This window comes from Ursus americanus, chromosome 4 (assembly GCF_024610735.1).
Source record: "Ursus americanus isolate L20-20 chromosome 4, mUrsAme1.1.p, whole genome shotgun sequence".
NCBI lineage: Eukaryota > Metazoa > Chordata > Mammalia > Carnivora > Ursidae > Ursus > Ursus americanus.
In genome coordinates, this window is record NC_142130.1 from 31,406,997 (window position 1) to 31,419,946 (window position 12,950).

At 38.7% G+C, this 12,950-nt stretch overlaps 1 protein-coding gene across 3 annotated transcripts in view; it reads right to left on the reverse strand.

The window, feature by feature from the left end:
* Positions 1-12,950, reverse strand: part of PAK2 (p21 (RAC1) activated kinase 2) — an 88,945-nt gene that overhangs the window by 67,958 nt on the left and 8,037 nt on the right. Inside the window, exon 2 of one of the 3 annotated variants that reach the window (XM_087861538.1) lies at positions 9,156-9,279. The exons of the other annotated variants lie outside the window; for them this stretch is intronic. The gene's annotated coding sequence lies outside the window, so the exon portion shown is untranslated. The remainder of the gene's footprint in view (positions 1-9,155; positions 9,280-12,950) is intronic. 3 annotated transcript variants of the gene reach the window in all.

The window sequence follows — 12,950 nt, forward strand, 5'->3', positions numbered from 1 at the left end:
AAAAAAACAGCTATCATCTTCAATTAAAACAACAACAACAACAACAAACAACCTTGAGTGAAAAGGTGAAGGGGATTAAGAGGTACAAACTTCCAGTTATAAAATAAGTCACAGGGATGAAAAGTATAACACAGGGAATATAGTCAACAATATTGTAATAACATTGTCTGGTGACAGATAGTAACCGCATTTAGTGTGGTGAGCATTTCATAATGTATAGAAGTGCCAAATCACTACTCTGTACACCTGAAAGCAATATAACATTGTATGTCAACCATGGTTGAATTAAAAAAAAAAAACAACCCTACTGATCTTACAAGAGCTCCTTCATATACCACTTCTTCAACTGTCATAATCTCATAGCAAATCTATTCCTATGACTCTGACAGCACTAATACCATTCCAATGCTAGTTACTGATTTAGTGTCTCTCAATCCCAAATTCATCCCTTTGTCTACTCTGAAAATAGATCTGGGACCTTTAAGTGTTTCCCTTGGCCAGCTGGCATGATATTAAGCTTTATCAGTAGAGGGCGCAGGAGAGACAAGTAGGATAAAAGTTTTGCTTCCTGGTTCTGGTGTGTTTGCTCCCCAAATTCCTCCAATACCAGGCTTCTATACCACGAGGTGACCAGTAGCTTACTCAGCAGCCAACAGCTTCCCACTGCTCTCTTTTTGGGAGCTTTTGTAGTGGAGTTAACACCTCCCTGTCAACAGCTTTCTCTGGCACCTACCCTAGAGAGCATATGTCCAGCAAGTTCTGCCCACACAGCACCTTCAGGGATCTACAGCCATGCTCTCTCCAACAACGTCTGGATCTCAGCTCTGGGGGAAGGAGGGCTCCTTCCTAGGTCCTGAGATACGAGCCCTAGGGGTAGCAGCTGCTCCTTACTTGCTATTCCTATATTCTTTAGAGTTCTATTTACTTCTTACTAACTCATCCCTCGTTATTCCACTCTCTTGTTATAGTTAATAATTCTTTCCGTGTTCAAATTACTGTGTGGTTTCTCTCCTGAATGGACCCAGAATGATACAGTGCAATCCGTAAGGTTTACACTTACACACTTCTTTGTACTTCAGTCACTGGCATCTTTCTTCTCTTTTTCTACAAGATTTTAAACTCCAGGCTGGCAGGGAACACTTTTCTTAATTTCTGTATCAATGTGACATTGTCCAAAATAAAGCTTTTAACACAGAGGAACTAACGATAGTTTAAACTCACTTCAAACGATTCAAAAATATTCTAGGGGCGCCTGGGTGGCTCAGTTGTTAAGCATCTGCCTTCGGCTCAGGTCATGATCCCAGAGTCCTGAGATCGAGCCCCGCATCGGGCTCCCTGCTCAGTAAGAAGCCTGATTCTCCCTCTCACAATCCCCTTGCTTGTGTTCCCTCTCTTGCTGTCTCTGTCAATAAATAAAATCTTTAGAAAAAAAATACTCTATACACCCTCATTAGTTTAAGGCCACTATAAACAAACAAAATACTTTCTAATGACCTACAATTATTTCAGAATCTCACCACCCAAAACATAAGATAATCAAGATAGTGTAAGTATGCATTCCTTGGTGTCCCTAGTTTATAAGGTTTCAGAGACAGGAACAGCCTGCACGCTTAGAGCTCCGAGAGCTTTTAAGACAGGAGATAATGAACTGCTCATGCTCATAGACTCTTCATGGCTACAGGGTCAGAAAGAGGTTGGAGATGAATAACGCTTATTTCTGTATAACTATATACAATGAGGTAAGAAATCATGCTCAGAACAAGGATGTTACAGCCAAGTGATAAGTTATTTATTTACAAACAAGTAAGATAACTATGTTGGAATTTCAGAGTGACATGATTGGAAGTATACGAGGCTTTATGATAAACCTGCATTCTGTGCTTCTGAAAACCTGGCAGAAACCCCCCTACCACAAGCACAGGGTCATCAACACTGAGGGTATCTCCTATGAGGAAAACTGGGAAATGGTTAGAAGGCTGCCTCACTGGCTACAAATCTCATTTGCCTTATCTTCTGCTGAAACTGGACCCTCTAGCTTGTTCCAATAAAACGCAACTTGCTTATGTAAAATCCATATGAAATGCTTGTTTTCATCAAGCCTCAAAACCAGCCCTCTGTGGGATCACCTCAATGGTAAGTTAGAACTGGGGAGTCGGAGCTGGAAGTACAGAAGATAAAAGAAACAAGCTATTGTCTTGAGTTAAACACAGAAAAAGTGCTACTTTTCAAATGTCTTTTAGTAATTGAAAGCAGTACCACTCAAAGAGTGCTACATGGACCAGCTATTTCTTTTACCAGTGCTCAATGAAATACAGAAATTGAGAAGAAGTGTTTAGAAACTTTCGGAGCAATCTGACACAGTAATTTGCTGTTGACCCTAACAACGACAATGACAATGACAACAACAACAAAAGGGGCTTTTATTTTGTATGTCTTGTTTTTCTTTCATTTCCATTTTACAGTATTTTACAAAAGTTATTAGTTCATTACCAAAAGATTCTGAGAGGCACTGCTCTAAACCACTCAATTCTGAACATAAAATTCATTCCCAAAGGACCTGAATGCGTATTTCTCAAAAGATAACACAAATGGCCAATAAGCCCATTAAAAGATACTCGACATCATTAGCCATTAGGGAAATGCAAAGTAAACCCCCAATGAGATACCATTTCACACCCAGCAGGATGGCTACATTAAAAAAGACAGAAAGTAACAGGTGTTAGTGAGGACAGGGAGAAATTGGAACCCTCACACACCGCTGGCAGGACTGCAAAATGGTACAGGAGCTTTGGAAAACAGCCTGGTAGCTCCTCAAAGGTTAAAGATGGAGTTACCCTATGACTCAGCAATTCCATTCCTATGTATATACTCCAAAGAAATAAAAATATGTCCACACAAAAACCTATAGACAAATGTTCACAGAAGCATTATTCATCTAACAGTCAAAAAGTGAAAGCAGGGGTGCCTGGGTGGCGCAGTCGTTAAGCGTCTGCCTTGGGCTCAGGGCATGATCCCGGCGTTCTGGGATCGAGCCCCACATCAGGCTCCTCCACTAGGAGCCTGCTTCTTCCTCTTCCACTCCCCCTGCTTGTGTTCCCCCTCTCGCTGGCTGTCTCTGTCAAGTAAATAAATAAATAAAATCTTTAAAAAAAAAAAAAAAAGTGAAAGTAACCCTACTTCCATTAACTGATAAATGGATTTTAAAAAAATGTGGTATACCCATACAATGGAGTATTATTTAGCCATAAAAAAATTAAGTATTCATACATGCTACAATATAGATCAACCTTGAAAACACTGTGAGAAATGGGAGAAACCAGTCACATAAGACCACATTTTATGTGAATCAGCTTCTCTGTCCAGAACAGACAAATTGATAAAGACAGAAAATATATTAGTGGTTGCCTGGGACAAGGGGGAGAAGTTGGGATAAAATGAGTGACTGCTACCAGGTGCAAGATTTCTTTTTGCGATAATACAAACATCCCAGAATCAGAGAGTGGTGGTGATTATGCAATCTCGGAAAACAGAAAAACACAACAAAACAAAACCCACTCAGTTGTATACCTTTTAAAGGGTGGATTTTATCATATATGAATTATATATCTCTCTCTTTTTTTAATTTAAGGGGAAAAAAAAGCTACAGTGGAGCAGATATAGACAAAGAAAGGGAATGATGGAAACTGAGGCAGACATGGAGGGTTCAGGTCTGGGGAAGAAGCAGCTCCAAAGAAACTGCTGTGGCCTCCCGGAGTAACTTACAACGGAGACTTCTAAACAAATGCAGAACGCAAGCATCCCTGGAACGATCGATCGATCCATCGATTGCCTCGAGAGCCTCGCAGGGGCATTACTCTCAAGGTGACTAAACTACCTGAAGTCACACCTCTCGCTGCATTCAGAAAAAGAATCATCTCCACCATTTCAAAGCCATGCCTCCTACGCTGCTGTTCTTCGTACGTGAAAAAAGGACCCAGGGTCATCATTTAACAAAAAAACCAAAACTGCTGTCTGGATTATGGGTTCTGCTCGGAAAATTTCTATCAGGTGACAGGAAAATATCAAAGTAAAAAATGTTCAGTTTTTCCATTTTTAAGAAATTAATCGTCTTGGAATAAAATGATTTTTGAAAATCATTTGTTTCAGGCTTTCACGCTCTACCTAAACATGCTGTCTCAAAACCATCCATGCCTCTCAAAACTTCTAAATCACTGCAGCCTACGACTTACTCACTGTTATTTATGATCCCCAAATGCACTCTCAGCCCCTCCCAATCTATTGTACACACTGCAGGGAGCAGCTTTAAAGCACATTAAACTCTGTCACTTCAGTGTCCTACTTAAAGCCTTCAAGTGGGAGACTGAAGATAAAGCGCAACAGTACACGCATGATTAGGCCCCTCACTTTCCATACTCACTCCTTCGTAGTTTTAAGGGGTTCTTCTGTAGTTTTATCCATTCTTTCAGTTTTTCTAATGGCCATTTCAGGCGTTCACATGTGACCTCCTAGGAAGATCTGTTCACTGACCAATCATTCATTCTATTTCCCTGGGACACCTGACGGGCAGTACTAAACCCAGGAAAGACCTCAGCAAACTGGCATTGAGTTGGTCACCCTACTTTCTGTCCACCAGCTCCACCTGTCAAACACCCACTTCAAGTATTGCCCTAAAGGTGACTTTCTCAGAAAACCTTCTCTGACACCTCCTCACTCCCATCCCATGCATATCACTTTATTTCCTTTGTCTTAACATTCATCACACTGGATTTGCTTTTTTAATGTCTATCTTCCCTATGTTATAAACTCCACAGGCATGGATCCAGTGAGTATTTTGTTAACCACTAACACCTAGCATTGTATCCAGTTCATGTGTCTACATGAGTAATTGCTGATGAATAAATCGACCAATGAAAGGTTTATCTGTGATGGCATCAGAGGCAAGTGAACTTTTTTTTTTTTAGGCTGCAGGGGACACAGCAAAATTTGAAGAAAGAGTCACTGTTCTGTGTGCTTTCAGATCACTATTCTAGAACAAAGACAATTAAATGCTCTATTTATTTTGATCCTCACAATTGATAAAACTGATCCAGGAACCTCACATTAACCATCATATATTCAGTATAAGACCAGCAGGACAATAAATAGTCTAAATTCTCACTACTCAATCCTCATTTACAACAGATCACATTCCCATTCAGAAGATGGGATTCCGGGGGCTCCTGGGTGGCACAGCGGTTAAGCGTCTGCCTTCGGCTCAGGGCGTGATCCCGGCGTTGTGGGATCGAGCCCCACATCAGGCTCCTCTGCTATGAGCCTGCTTCTTCCTCTCCCACTCCCCCTGCTTGTGTTCTCTCTCTCGCTGGCTGTCTCTGTCCCTGTCGAATAAATAAATAAAAAATCTTCTAAAAAAAAAAAAAGAAGAAGAAGATGGGATTCCAAACAATAGGAACAAATAGGAACAGTAAGTATGATCTAGTTCATGAGACAGCAAGAAAACAAGAGGGCAAATGGCAGCAAGTAGTGAAAAATCAGATTGTGCAGTAGGGCCAAAAAGTCACAGGTGCTGGGCAACAGGGAGCACCTGGAAGTTTTAGAGGTTGGTTTAAGCATTTCTTATTCTCAGAAGTAGTGCCCGATCATTAAAAAAACAAACAACCCAGACCAGAATAAAATCTAAACAAAAAAGTATTTGTAACTCCACTTCCCAAAAGACCTGTGTTTTACATTTTCACACTAGAAGCAGGGCAATGACACAGTTGAAGGAAAAAACCTTAGTCTCTCCTAAGTCAGTCAAATATTTATTTTGTGCCTATACTGTGTCAGACGCTAGAGATCAAAGACAACTATGATTCAGTGTTCCCTCTGAGTTGGCGTCAGTGGGAAAATAAAAACAGACGACTACTCTGAAATAAGGTAAGAGCTAATAGGGGTGTAAGGCATACTATGGAAAAGAGGACCCACAGCTCCCATTTATATGAGTAATTAGGCCAAGAAATCAGACTTGGCTTTTGAAGGATGAGAAGGAATTTGCCAGGCAAGGAAAGACAGGAAGGTCTCTATATACAGAGGAAGCAGTGTGTGTAAAGAAACATAGTAATCTAAATGTGATCCTTCTTTTTTTTCTTTTTCCCCTTGGCCTTCACCCAATCACCACACTGAAAAAGTGAAACAATGACCAAGCACGAAAGAAGAGGCAAGAGTCAGAAATGCTTCAAAATGACTGTAAGGTAGGGAACGGGGAAGTAAGGAACAGCAAAGATTACAAAAAAAAAAAAAAAAAAAAAAGGCAGCTTTGGTCACAAACCTTAAATGGCAATTAATTCAAAATGAAAAATAAAGGGGGGGCAATAAATTTATGAAATGTGTTCAACTTCAGAGAGATGCAAATTGAAACAAGATACCATTTCCTACCATCAAAGTGATAATCTATCAATCTAAAATAAGACCTTTGACTAAAAAATGGTTAACAGCAAATGGATTATTTGATTCCTTGGGTGGTTATCTAAGTTAAACAAAAACTGGAGCCAGCTTATTCTCATTAAAAAAATGGTATCAAATCAGAATCAACCCACGTAGCCTATCCCAAATTTCCAAGAAAACAACTCATATCAGATCTTTGAAGGATTTCCACTAACTATAAGGTCAATCTTAACTGAGAGGATTCACAACCCAGCCATGCTCTGCTTCATAAAACTAAGTTCAACCATCTGCCTAAAAGAAGGTATGAAGACACCTTGCCCCTCTCTGCCAGCCATCCTTTTATTTAGAGACCCAAAATCAGCCTCAAAGAAACAAACTAGTCAGCCAACCCTTGCTAAGCTGTTCGTTGCTATGCAGAAGTGGGTTTTGTGGCAGCCAGAGATCCTTGTTTTCCCCTCTGATCTTTCTACATACATTTAAGAGTTTACCATGCAAGTTCCAGAAAAAAGCAAGTGTCTATGTTCCTGTGTGTATGTAAGGTTCAGGTGGAGCTGTACAAGCACAGAGAAACATGGATTAGCACATGGCTTCCTGAGAGATGTAGTCACTTAAGCAAAGTGTTGTGCTGTGGGTATAAGGCTAGAATCAGGAAGAGCCCTAACAGCACAAGTTAGAAACCAGATCCCACCAGAACTACTATATTAGATGAATATCTATTAATCACTGGAACTCAGGCTAGGAGCTATGTATCCTTTGGCAATACACCTAAGAGGTTTCAATCAGAATCACAGCCCACTGTAGCAAGGATAACCCACAAACACTTCTAACAAATGTACATCAGATAACATACAACAGCTACAATTCAAAGATAAAGCAGCAGAAAAAACATTCAACAATTTATGTTGATCCCAACAAAAAATAATGTAGCACAAGAAAGATAATTACCCACCACAGGAAGCAGAGTCTGACTTAGATGATGAATCACCTCAAGACACAGAACTCCCAAACAGTGGCAAACTAGGAAACAGGCATATATGGAGAGAAAAGCCAAAGATAAAATGAGAGTAAATTAAGAAGAAAAGGGAGCAGCATAAATTTTTAAAGGATATAAAGAAGCTAAAATTTCAATAGCAGAAATAAAGCCTACACTGGAAGAGATAAAGAAAAATCAAACGGGTGATAAGACAAACATTTGAGAAACTCACACAAAGGACAGAAATGACAAGCCAACCTAATTATTGTAAGTATTTTCAAGAAAGAAAACAGAATTAAAACAAAATAACTAAAAATATTTCTGGAAATGAAAAAAGAACGAAGTACAAAAACAGTAAGGAGCTAGTGTATCAGGCAACATTGATGAATGTGTATAACAGACATGATCTGTGAAAATATTTTAATAAAAAGGAAAAAAAAGGAGCACCTGTGCTTGAGGATTCTCTCTCCCTACTTCTGCCCCCTGCCTTGTGCACTCTCTCTCAAATAAATTAATTAAAAAAAAAATAGCTGAAAAGGCTAGTTGACAAACATGATGTATCACCTTAAATGAAAGCCTGAGAAAAACGGCAATGAGCACCAACAACTCCGTCTAAATAAAATTTAAATACTTTGTGTTAATGTGGAATGTAATTACCAAGATAAAAGACCTGAAAGAAGACGAAGTTAAAAACATGAAATGGGTAAAAAATATACGAAGAATACAAAGTCCCCAGTTCACCGTGGAGAGAAAACGCAGATAAAGTGAGGGTGGATGAAGAGGAGCAGCTAGTCTTCTAATATAAGGGGGAGTCAAAGTATAGTTTTCTTTTAGACTGACAAACCAGAAAATTTATTTTTTTTAATTTAGATTTATACTTGAATTCATTTAAACTATAAATTAGTGGATTTAAAAACAAGATGCATAAACTCCAAATAAGTGAGAAAAAAGCAACAAATTTACAAAGCAAAAACTAGAAGACAGCGACAGATAACTGAATAAACAAAATGTGGTATACAGCTGAACTTGGAACACCACAGGTTTGAACTGTGCACTGTATGCCAGCTCTCTGATACAGTACTACATAGATTTTCCTTATAATTTTCTGAGTAACATTTTGTTTTACGTCATAAGAATACAGTCTTATGAGAATATAACATGCTAGTTATATGTTAATTATTGTTCATGTTCTTAGTAAGGCTTCTGGTCACAGTAGGCTACTCGTATGGTAGTCAAAAGTTATATGCAGATTTTTGACTGTGTGTGTAGGGGCTGACACCCCTAATCCCCACATTGTTCAAGGGTCAAGTGTATATATACAATGGAGTATTATTCAGCCTTAAAAAAAGAATGAAGTACTAATACATGCTACAGCAAGGATGAAAACATCATGTGCTATGTGAAACAAACCAAACACAAAAGGATAAATACGGTACGATTCCACTTACATGAATCATCTAGAATAGGCAAAATCATAACAGACATAAAGAATATTAGAAATAGGTTACCAGGGATTGGGAGTAAGGAGGAATGGGGAGTTCATTTTTAGTAAGTATAGAGGTTCAGTTGGGGAAGATAAAAAAGTGAGGGGGATGGGTGTACAACAATGTACATGTACTTAATGCTAAAGAATTGTATATATAAAAGTGGTTAAGATGGTAATTTTTATCTTATGTACATTATACAATGAAAGCAGCAGCAATTAATCATTAAAAAACAGGAAACACGGGGCGCCTGGATGGCACAGCGGTTAAGCGCCTGCCTTCGGCTCAGGGCGTGATCCTGGCGTTATGGGATCGAGCCCCACATCAGGCTCCTCTGCTATGAGCCTGCTTCTTCCTCTCCCGCTCCCCCTGCTTGTGTTCCCTCTCTCGCTGGCTGTCTCTCTGTCAAATAAATAAATAAAATCTTTAAAAAAAAAAAAAAAAACCGGAAACACTAAATGAAATGATAGAAACACACCCAACAGAATTCATTATGACGATAAATGTTTTAAGCATTCACTTTGAATTACAACAAATAATAAACCACAGGGTGCCTGGGTGGCTCAGTTGGTTAAGCATCTGACTCTTGGTTTTGGCTCAGGTCATGATCTCAGGGTCATGGGATCAAGCCCCACACTGGGTTCCACGCTCAGTGCGGAGTCTGCTTAGGATTCTCTTCCTCTCCCTCTGCCCCTTCCCCTGCCTGCTTGAGTGCATGCTCCCACATGCTCTCTCTCAAATAAATAAATAAATAAATAAATAAATAAATAAATATCTTTTAAAAAAACCTACATGTAATTTTAAAAAGACACAACTAAAACAAAATGGCATGGAAAGCCAAAGTTGGATAATTTATTGAACAAAGACATTTAGTACAGACAGAAATTTAAGTGAAATACAAGACTCAGAAGTATGATGATTATTTTTATTAAGTATAATCGATGAGACTTTCAGCAGTAGATAACTTACACACGCATCAAATAATACTGCATCAAAATACATGATAAAAATCATTAGAGTTGAGAGAATGAGAGACAAGCCACAGACTGGGGAAAAATACCTGCAAAAGAAATATCAGATATAAAGGACAGTTACCCAAAATATACAAAGAACTCTTAAAATTCAGCAATATAAAAATTAACAACCCAACTTAAAAATGTGCATAACTTCTGAAGAGATACCTCACCAAGGTGATACACGGATGGAAAAGCAGCATGCAAAAAGATGCTCAACATCAATCATGGGAGTACTGCAAATCAAAACAATGAGATACCACTATATACCTATGAGACTAACTAATCAACATAAAATGCTCGTGAGGACGCTGAGCAACAGGGACCCTCTCACCCATGGCTGGTGGGAAACCAAATGGTATAACCACTTTGAAAGACAGTTTAGAGGTTTCCCACAAAACTAAATATACTCTTACCATACAATCCAGCAATTATGCTTCTTGTTATTTACTCAAATCAGCTGAAAACTTCTATCCATACAAAAATGAAACACAGATGTTTATAGCAATTTTATTCATAATTGACAAATGTGAAAGCTACCAAGATGTCCTTCAGCAGGAGAATGAATAAACAAACTGCCGTACACCCAGTCAATGGAATATTATTCATTGCTAAAAAGGAATGAGCTATCAAGCCATCAAAAGATGAGAAGGAAACTTAAATGCATATTGCAAGTTGAAAAGGTTACATATTATATGATTTCAATTATAGGACATTCTGGAAAAGGCAATATTATGGAGACAGTAAAAGGACTAGCGGTTGCCAGGAATTAGGGAGAAGGGAGGGATGAATATGTGGATCATGGGTGATTTTTAGGGCTGGGAAACTGTTGTGCATGACACTGTAATGATGGACACAAGTAAAAATCCACCATTTATTTGTCCACACCCACTGAATGTACAATATCAAGAGTGAACCCTAAACTATGGACTTTGGTTGATAATGATGTGTCAATGTTAGTTTATCAATTAAAACAAATGTACCATACGCGGTCAGACATTGATGGTGGGGTAAGGGGTACTGAGAGTAAGGGGGAGCTTGGAGTATATAGGAACTCTGTACTTTTTACTCAGTTTTGCTGTGAACCTAAAATTGCTATATAAAATAAGTCTATTACTTAAAAAATCAAAAATCATCAGAAATAAAAGAAACTGACACTCAACCAACATATACTTACTGCATGCCCACATGTTCTAAGTTCTAAATAGAATAACAGCAAAGAAATAGAGAAACAAGAAAATGAAAGAAGCCAAATAACTTCAGACGAAAGTGCTATAAAGACAGACACAGAAGGGTAAGAAGTTAGATATCGAGTGCAGTAGGTGAAGGCTATTTTAGATGACCAATCAGGTAAGGCCCCATCGAAACCATAATGTACGAAAGGAAGACAGTATCAGGCGGAAGAAACAAAAATGTAAAGGTCCCAATGTGAGAACAAGCTCTTAAAAACAATGTGACTCTCTTAATTTTTGACAGATTAAGATTTAAAAAGTAATGAAGACCGGGTACCTGGGTGGCTCAGTCAGTTGAGTGTCTCACTCTTCTTTAAAGATGTATTTATTTATTTGAGAGAGAGTAAGAGAGAGAGCACAAGCAGGGGGAGCAGCAGGCAGAGGAAGAAGCAGGCTCCCTGCAGAGCAAAGGAGCCTGATGCAGGACTCAATCCCAGGACCCTGGGATTATGACCCGAGCTGAAGGCAGATGCTCAGCTGACTAAGCCACCCAGGCGTCCCAGCATCAGACTCTTGATTTTGGCTCAGGTCATGATCTCGAGGTCATGATATCAAGCCCCACAGTGGGCTCTGCACTTAGTGTGGAACCTGCTGGGGATTCTCTCTCTCCCTCTGCCCCCCCATGTGTGTACACATGCGCATGCACTCTCTCAAAACAAAACAAAACAAAAACCTAATAAAGACTAAGTCTTATAATAGGAACCATTAAAAAGGAATAATAAACCAAATAAGATAATTTGAATAATTAAAGTTACATATATACTCTGCAAACAGAAAATTTTTTTAAGTTTTCACAGAACGCTTACCAAATTGGATTATGCTTTAAGTCATTAAAAAAAAAAAAAAACAGGAAACCGGGGATGTACTGTATGGTGACTAACATAATATAATAAAAAATCATTAAAAAAAAAACAAAACACCTTCAGGGAGTGCCTGGGTTGCTCAGAAGGTTAAGCATCCAACTCTTGATTTCAGTTCAGGTCATGATTTCATGGCTGTCTGATTGAGCACCACATGGGGCTCCATGCTCAGTGTGGAGTCTGCTTGAGATTTTCTCTCTCCTCTCCCTCTGCCCCTCCCCCTGCTCATGGGTGTGCTCACGCCTGCACGCACGCTCTCTCTCTCAAGTAGATAAAAATCTTAAAAAAAAACCTCAGTAAATTTGAAAGTTTAAAAGACTATAGCCATTGACGACAATGAAAGAAAACAGAGTGAAGAGAACTGTCCTAAATACCTCTTGAATCAAAGAGGAAATGAAACTAAAAATGCCAACTATTTGGAGAGTAATTAATATAAGACCATGATTCATGTAAATTATTGAGTGCAGCCAAAGCTGTACTCAGAGGCAAATTAAGAGCATTAATGTTTTCATTATTAAAAAAAGAAAAAGAAAAAGGAACTAAGAATTTGAGTTAGGAAAAGTGTAACAGGGGTGCCTGGGTGGCTCAGTGGGTTAAGCATCCAACTCTTGATTTTGGCTCAGGTCATGATCTCAGGACTGTGATATCAAGCCCTGCATCAGGCTCCACACTGGGAATGGAGACTGCTTAAGATGCTCTCCCTCTCCCGCTCCACACCCCCCAATGCACTCATCCTCTCCCAAAAAAAAAAAAAAAAAAAAAACCGTAAAAAAAAATGAACAAAAGCAAGAAAAGCAAAATTTTAAAGAGAAAAGTAAAAATCAGGGAATCAGAAAACAGAAAACCAACAATAAATCTGGTTATTAAAAACTAAGTCAATGAACATTTGGCAAGTCAAGAAAAATAACAATCACTAATAAAGGGTGGAAATACACACCACAGATTTTAATAATAAAATATTACATACA